This window comes from Uloborus diversus, chromosome 5 (genome assembly GCF_026930045.1).
Source record: "Uloborus diversus isolate 005 chromosome 5, Udiv.v.3.1, whole genome shotgun sequence".
In the NCBI taxonomy this organism is placed as follows: domain Eukaryota; kingdom Metazoa; phylum Arthropoda; class Arachnida; order Araneae; family Uloboridae; genus Uloborus; species Uloborus diversus.
The window spans coordinates 102,310,359-102,319,917 of NC_072735.1; positions in this window are offsets into that span (position 1 = coordinate 102,310,359).

Consider the following 9,559-nt stretch of genomic DNA (forward strand, 5'->3'; position numbering starts at 1 on the left):
AAAAATGCAATCGAATCTTTTTACTTTCTGCGTTATTCATCATTTTTCTTTAATTGTTGCAGTTCATTTGCAATTTTCCAAGTTATCTATTAATAATGTTTTGTGTAACTTGTTTGGGTTACTAACAAAATGTTTGGATATTCCACTTCTCGTTCCACGCTCCTGCTAAAATCCTTCTCATGCTTTCTGTCGCCAAAATTGTTTCTAAAAATAACTTTTATCACTTTTCTGACAAACCTTTTGTCTTCTATAATATCCCTATCAACTACCATATATATTGATTTTTTACTGATTTTTACTGTCCAATTTTTATCCATTTAAAAAAGTGTTGCGTTTTCTTTCTGTTCTCATCGGTACTATGGAAATTTTTTGAAGCTCCCTAATATTTTTAGGTGAGTCTTAATAAGTGAGTAAATTTAAGATTTCCGGTATTCCGGTTGAGCTACCAATATATTTGTTGTTATATTTTCGTTATACATATTCTATTGGTAGTACTATAATTATGTATACAGTTCTGTAGCTGGAAAAATTTAATTCCTTATTTTTTCACGTGATAATATGGAACCTACGATTTTTTAAATGGAAAACCAGGGTTGGTAATTTTGCCGGCAAAAAGGTATTTTTGCCGGGACATTGTAAAGAACCACGGCAAAAATGGCAAAAACCCAATTACAAATTAAGATGAGTTGCATTAGGTTAATTGAGGAAGATAATAACATAATACATTGGAAAAAAATTACTTATAATTTTCATTATTCATTATATTAATTTATAAATTGAAAAAAAAAAATCAAAAAGAAATAACAAGTGATTTTAAATCCGCTTTAACATGTTGCAACTTATGGGTCCAGCTCCAGCTGTTTGATTTTTAAACAAATAATGCTTTAGATTAGTACATTTTTTAAAAATTGTAAAATTGCTTAGATAGTCCTGGTTCCACTAAGATGTTTAAACTTGTTAATAGAAGATGCCGAATAATGTAGAGAAATATTAGGACTTTTTTTCCTCACTAAAAAAAGGAATATTTTTCCCCTTTATTACCAGAGAATTAATATCTGAGAAAACTAATCAAAATGGACAGAGAAACTACCTGTAAAAATATAGTTCTATAAGACAATCAATCACATTTACATTATAAGTTAACATTTTTTTTTCTGTCTAAAATATTAATCAGGGCTTGATATCAGCCACAAAAGTATCCACCGGACCAGCAGAACGTAGATTTTAGTAGCCCATGGGATCAGTGAAATAATTTTCCTGTTTTCATTTTAAAAATTTAAACGGGTGAGAGAAAGTTTACCAGTATTAGTGAAAAAAAAAAGGTGCTTGTTGTTTCTTTCTGTTCCCCAGTCGCTCAACATGTCTATAGCTTTTGAAAACTGCAAATTGTCTTCATTTGTCATGTTAATTTTGTTTTACGTATTTTAGTCTAATTTCTTTAATTATTTTTTTATATTTAAACCCACTACGCAAGAATGGACTACTAAAACTACGAACCAGGTGAAATTTTGCAGCTACTGGTCCATTGAACCAGCGGTCCATTTTTCTCAGTTTCAAAAGGAATTAAAAATAAAAGTTTTCAATATATATACCTTTTAAAATTTAAAACAAATGAAACAATAAAACTTTTTTTAACCAAAAAACAAATTAATAAAAACTAAAATTTTTTTTAAGTTTATTTAATAACTTGCAGAGGAAAAAAATTGAAAAACTGCGTCTTTAAGTACTCAGTCAATTATAGTTTTGCCACTTGGCAAAAACTGGCTAAAACCTATTTTTGCCAAGTGAAAAAGCTGCGAGTTTTTCCAATGGAGGCAAAAACTTGCCAAACCTGTAGGAAAAGACATCGTACCATTTGGTAACTGAAAAATATCTTATAAAATTAATTAAGATTGCTTTATAGTTCTAAACTTGAATAAAGTTTTTTGATTCATTTTTCATTGGCACATTTTCTTTTAGATCATTTTAGTTATTTTTCCTGAGAATATTACTGATCGAATGAATCATTTCACATATGCGTGAGTACATCGTGCAGAGAGATTGTCTCAACTTTTTTTAAATGAATGAAGTCGTTTAAATGAAGTTAAATGAACAGATCAAAAGAATGAGCGATCCTCTAATGGATGGATGATTAGAACGAACGTTATAGCCCACCTCTAGTGGTGACATCTTGATAGCGACGAAATTCGGCTACCATGTCATATTCACTGACTAGTTGCATTTGAAATGTTTCTATGATCCTTGTCGAAGTTATAAATTAAGAATGGGTCCGTGCATTCACGGTATTGCGTATATTTTAACAATGTTAGATATCACCGAACCCCACAGAACAATTTGTAGACTTGTCTGCGGTGACAACATGATCTTATCAGTCAAACCACAGAAATAGCCCCCCAGGTGTGACATAGCATAAAAGAAAAACAAATGGTGACAAATTCTGAAATTTCGGACAACAAGTTATTTCGAACATCGACATCCTGCATTTATATACATTAACAGAACTTTTGAATCAGAGACGGTTTCTTCAGGGACGCTGTATTATGAACTGTTTTCCAGCATACGACAGACTACATGTGCGATTGCAACACGACGGAGCACTATCCAAATTCAATGTCACCGTGTAGAATGTGTGTAGTCGGATTTTCAGTAGTTCAATCGCCTGACAAGACAAACACCATATTTATTGTGCCCCAATTCGATATGTTGTTTCATTTAACGAATATCGTTTAGATTAGAAACTATGTCGATATCTGTTAAGACTTTCCTCCCCAATTTTGTGTAGCTACTGCTTGCATACGAGAAAGACGAGATACTTCTGCTATTGCGTGTCTGATTTTAACCGAAAGATTTATGATACCTTAATATCATGGGCGCCCATATGCAAAATTTTAGGGGGGGGGGGGGGCTCAGATATTTTTCATATGGTTTAGCAGGATATTTTCCCCACAGAAACCGATTTCAGTACAGATTAGAGTCATTAAAGTTTGACATTTTGAATAAATTATTCATTAATGGCTGGAGAAGAAATGTTTTTACTTTTTTGCAAAGAAAAAGTACCAAAAGCAAAGGAAGTTCTAATTTCTAAGGGGGGATTGAGCCCCCAGTTGCCCCCATATATGGACGCCCTTGCATCAATTGTTAGCTTAATCACTATGCTGAAATACTGGATCTAATCAATCTGTAATAATTGAAAACTACTGTTAGGATGTTGTATGTGGGGGGGAGAGAATTGGTTCCACCTTTTTGAGTAAAAAAAAATATTATTCATATACTGTCTGACCACGGATTGTATGGAAAGACAAACATCCGTTTTACAGTCGGAAATGGACGAATCTATTATTTTTTTACCGATGTGAGCTTTTGCAGAAGGAGTCTCATTCAAATGAGCGAATACACGCATCAAATTTTTACTTTTCCCCCTTATTCACATAGATTCGTCTTATCTGGACGTTTGAAAATTCCACGCAATCCGTGGTTGGACAGTACGCTTTTATATTCTTTCTCTGTCTATCATGATTCTCATTGATTGATAGCTCTAGCTGTTTACCGTTTAAGTTCAGCCCATAGAAATATACATAATTTTGTATATTTGAATCCATAAAAACGTATGGCAAAAGCACTTAATAGATAAAACACGTCAAAATAAGTAAACAACTAAAAAACAAAACAAAACAAAAAAATTATATTTTACAGTGAAATGAAACATTATGAGATTATAATGGAGTATTGAGTACTAAATCCATACGAGTGATATTGCGATATTTCAGGAAAACTCGGTTAAAGTTTATCTTTGCTCGTAAACATATGCAAAAACTGCAAATAGAAAAAAAATCCTTTTGAACGACCACAGGTGCCATTTGATTGTATTCATTATGATAAATATTCTGAAAAATAATCCAAGTTACATTTCATTTTCAGTTTATTGATAAAATATAAAATATTTCAAATATAAGTTTTTCGAAGTGTCAAAAGTGGATCGTATGTTTTTTTTTTCTTTTTTGTGCATAATTTTTTATTGAAAAAATAATAATTAAATAAAGGACTTTCTCCAATCATAATTTGTTTTTCATTTTCTTACATAAATAAGCTTCTTAATAAAAGGCATCATAACTGATTTGCGGGTTGAAGTAGAAGTTAACTAAAATAATTCACTTTAAAATACAACAGTGAGACATTTGGGGAAATGAACGAAGAAAAATGTTATTGGGCTTGAATGAAATTTTTCTGAGAGAATGACGTGAAAAAATGAAAGTAAAACATTTTCATTCATAAAATTTCTGCACAGAAACGTTTGATTTATCTTCTACTACAGTGAGAATTATTGTTGGGAAAAAAATACATCAAATCGAAAGAAATATTTTCCTCCAGGATATCTTCTTCCGTTTTTATTCCAGTTCAACGGAGAAAGCATAGAAATTGTGACGCATAAAGCAATATATTTTGTGAAAGAAATAGTGGGCTTGAAAATCTTATTATTCAGCTTGACGGAACTATAAGTTAAGAAGCTGCTAGATGGCATAATAGTTCTAGTTGGAGTGGAATTATATTCCGATTTCTTTATCTTAGTGGCATGAATAGTAAGAGAGTATTCGTCTTTATGCTTTTAAACAACACAATTATGACCACTTGCTTGCTCTAAAGTAATTTGTATTTTGAATTTAATACGCATAAAGACAAAAAGATAAAATATGAGTAGTAACAATGAAATAAATTACTTAAAGAAATGCAGTAATTATGTGTTTCCATTTTTTTTTCTTTGATTAAACGCTATTTGCATGAGAAAAAGCTAGTTTTTTTTTTTTTTTTAATGCTCCGACGAATAATAACCATTTTTATAAATCAGAGTCACGTGCAGTACACATTTGAAATTCAGAGATGTCCCGTTACAACAAATACCGATTGCCAACGCAACGGAAATATCCGTTTCAACGACTTACGCTTTGAGTCCCGATTTAATTTCCGATTTATTGATTGAATTTCTTTAGAGCAAAATTTCAGAACAAATTTTACGGTCCGATTCAATTTGTTGTAACAGGAATTTACTGTGCCATTTTGATTTGAAGAAAAACGTATCTGACTCAATTAATGCTTATTTTTATCTTGTTTTCCTGTAAAGTTAAAAATTATGAATAAAAACAAATACAAAGGATCAATAATATGTTTAAAAAAAATTTAAACTAGTATGTTGTGGCCATCACGAAACTTTCTTCTATATTTTTCCTTTTTCTGATCCCTCCCCATGCTTGACGAGGAAGCAATATTCCTAACAGAAACAAAATTACACATGCAAAAACTTGGCGGCCATCCCAATGTCTGAATTATTGTAAAAACAAAACAAAGAGCGAAAATTGAAAGTTACTTTCAAAGCCTTACTTGAATTAATTACAAATATTTTATTTATTAACAAACATAAGATGACAACAGTTAAAAATTTTAAATCATTGAGATAATATTTCCGATCATTTCCATACAATTAAAATCACGAGAAATACGCAGACGACAATCTATTACGATTTATCTTTCTTATTGTTGCATTAATAAAGCTATTTTTATTCGCAAAAAAAAAAAAAAAAAATCAACACCTCTTGGAGCGATTGGAGTCAAAATTGAACCAAAGCCTGTTTACGTATGGATTCACATATATTCCAAATTTCAACCAGAACGCAGCATTACTTCTTGAGATAGGGCACTCACAATGGAAAAAAAGAACGGGCGATTGCGCTACCCCCTTTTTAGCTGTTGACACCAAAATAAAATCAACTCTTATACCCACTAAGGGCTACTTGTCAAAAAATTTTTGTTTGATTCCGTTCGTTATTTCTTGAGATACAGCAGTCACAATTGACGACAAAAAACGTTCTATAGCTCAACTCCCCTTTGAGTTAGTGACACCAAAATTGAATCAGCACCTGCTCCTGTTAATGGCAACATATGGACCAAATTTTGTTTGATTCCGCCAGTTACTTCCTGAGGAATAGCAAGCACGCGTAACTCAAAAAACGTCCCATTGCTCCACCCCCTTGGAGGATTTCGCGCCAAAAACCAATGGGCACAAGTTCACATACGGGCACATATGTGTACCAAATTTCGTTCGATTTCATGCGGTAGTTTTTGCTGTAGAGCGGCCACAAAAAACTGGTCACACACAGACGTGACACACATACATACACACACACACACACACACACATACATACATACACACACACACACACACACATACATACATACACACACACACACACAGACAGACAGACATTTTCCAAAAATAGTCGAAATGCACTCAGCACACCTCAAAACGTTCGAATCCGTCAAAATTCGAAATTCGAAAATTTGCACGAATCCAATACTTTCTTCTATATATTAGATATAGAAGAAAGTAAAAAAACGCTTCAATCGTTAAAAAATTAAGAACAAAATTGCATCATTACAAAGATATTACAAAAATTCAAGAAAAGATGAGATATTGAAATTGGTCTGTTAGTATGTTTCCCTTATAACTTTTGAGGCAATTGTCCAATTGCCACAACTGCTTGCATTATCGTTTTTATTAATCAGAGAAAACTCGGCCGGGAAACCTCATTTTCGGGCATTATTTAATTTTAATTAGTATCCGTTCCTGTTTGAAATGTTCCAGAAGAATTAATATTGTCTCCTGCGGAAAAACTGTGGGTATATAGAATCCTTTAAATGAATGATTGCTATACTTGGAACTCATACACTGTGGGAAATAATTTTTGACTCACCTTACGTTACAGAAATCGCTTCGAATTTTTACTTTCTTCTATATCTAATATATAGAAGAAAGTATTGGATTCGAGCAAATTTTCGAATTTCGAATTTTGACGGATTCGAACGTTTTGAGGTGTGCTGATTCCATTTCGACCATTTTTGGAAAATGTCTGTCTGTCTGTGTGTGTGTGTGTGTGTATGTATGTATGTGTGTATGTATGTATGTGTGTATGTATGTGTGTCACGTCTGTGTGTGACCAGTTTTTTGTGGCCGCTCTACAACAAAAACTACCGCATGAAATCGAACGAAATTTAGTACACATAATGTGCCCCTATGTGAACTTGTGCCCATTAGTTTTTGGCGCGAATTCCTCCAAGGGGGGTGGAGCAATGGGACGTTTTTCGAGTTACGCGTGCTTGCTATTCCTCAGGAAGTTACTGGCGGAATCAAACAAAACTTGGTCCATATGTTGGTATTAACAGGAACAGGTGCTGATTCAATTTTGGTGTCAATAACTCAAACGGGGGTTGAGCTGTAGAACATTTTTGGCGTCAATTGTGACTGCTGTATCTCAAGAAATAATGAACGGAATGAAAGAAAAATTTATCGGCAAGTAGCCCTTAGTGGGTATAAGAACTGATTTTATTTTTGTGTCAACAGCTAAAAGGGGGGTAGCGCAATCACCCGTTCTTTTTTCCATTTTGAGTGCCCTATCTCAAGAAGTAATGCTACGTTCTGGTTGAAATTTGGAATATATGTGAATCCATATGTAAACAGGCCTTGGTTCTATTTTGACGCCGATCGCTCCACGAGGTGTTGATTTTTTTTTTTTTTTTTTTTTTTTTTTGCGAATAAAAATATTTTTATTAATGCAACAATAAGAAAGATAAATCGTAATAGATTGTCGTCTGCGTATTTCTCGTGATTTTAATTGTATGGAAATGATAGGAAATATTATCTCAATGATTTAAAATTTTGAACTGTTGCCATCTTATGTTTGTTAACAAATAAAATATTTGTAATTCATTCAAGCAAGGCTTTTAAAATAACTTTCAATTTTCGCTCTTTGCTTTGCTTTTGCAATAATTCAGACATTGGGATAGTCGTCAAGTTTTTGCATGTGTCATTTTGTTTTTGTTGGGAATATTGCTTCCTCGTCAAGCATGGGGAGGGATCAGAAAAAAAGAAAAAGAAAAATATAGAAGAAAGTTTCGTGATGGCCACAACATACTAGTTTTTTTTTAAGTGCCATTTACGAATTGTGAGTTTCTGACAAGAGCGAGGTTTAGCCCCCACTTTTCCTGATAAATATAAACTTAAAAAAAACAGCGTGACATGTGACAAAGGGAAGATAGGTGACAAGATGAAATGTGACACATAATCACATTAATCCTAAAAAAAAGATGTGGATTTGCTTTGAAGGCTTTAAGGACATTTTTCGCGCAGATAAAAATTTAACACTTGCGACTATGGGAAAATTTGAAGCATTTATGAACACATAAATACTAGTTGATGATCGAGTAACTTGCGTGTTTCAACTATGAAACTCGCTAATTTATGTTTTGGTAATGTTTAACATGCAGGAAAAGACTATTGTGACAAGGCTGAACTCGATACGGTAACTTAACTGTTTTACTGGTAAAACTGTCATTTCAAAGGAATGAAGAAACGAAAAAGTGGTCAACAATGAAAGTTACCAACTGGAGTTTAGGTTTAATTCACTGTGGAATTAGTGTTTAATTTAAACTATCAAAATATCCCCAAACAGGCAATGTCTTCGTTCAAATGTAAAGAGTAGAAGCAATTTTCACCCGTCATTCCTTGACGTGCGACTTTCAAGTATCTATATAATTCCTGAACTAAACCGCGAATTTTATTCATACAAAATTTATTGGAAACACACATAAAACTTGTCAAAACGAAATATTGTCAAAGGTTCACAAGGGTCTTTGAAACTATCGTCTTGCTGACACTAGATGTGAAAACTCAACTTTGTTGCTAGAGTTGACAAATGGTAGACAAATCTGTCAAGATAAGGCAAGACTAAACGCTTAAATTTCCAAATAAAGAAAAGAAAAAAAAAAACATTTCCAAGTCCGTCGCCAAGCCTCGTAAGGTTTAGCTATTCTCTTTCATTCTTGACTATCCAAGCACAGTATCTTTGTCAGCTTAAATTCCAAAGCAGGGAAAAGTCAAAAGGTTCAAGCACATTTAAAAAAAAAGTTTAGAGTAAATTTTTGAGTCTGATCTTGTTTAAATGTGCTGATGAGATGTCTGCAGTCTTAAATAGTACCTCAAAGAGCTTCTTCTTTTTTTGCGAATTTGAATGTGTCTTAATAATAGTGTATCAGCAGATTATTTCGGGGAGTTGTGCAGAATGTTCTAGAAGCTTATTTCGGAAGAACTTACGAAAGAAGTCTCTCACACGTCCGAGGAGTTAGAATTTTCATAGGACAGGCGGCCCACCGGTAAAAAAAGTTAGGCACCACCGTTTTTATTTGAACTATGTTTTTTTTTTTTTTTGCTGCAAATAACGCACTGGTTTATGCTCTCAAATGCATTATTTCCTTATGAGGAAGTTTTGTATAATAATGTTTGTATAATAGATTCTTTCTGATTACTTAATTTGTGTCGCATATTTTTGAACATAATTAAAAGTTTAAAAAACATTGAGAGCTAAAGTGTAATGTATTACGTTTGGAAAGCAGTTACTCTGAAAGAGGTGACAGATTTATTAACATTACTATTAGTGCCTAATTTAGTTACAAATCAGTCTTTTGATGACAAATTATTTATTAAAAATAATTATAAAATGTTGATAATAATG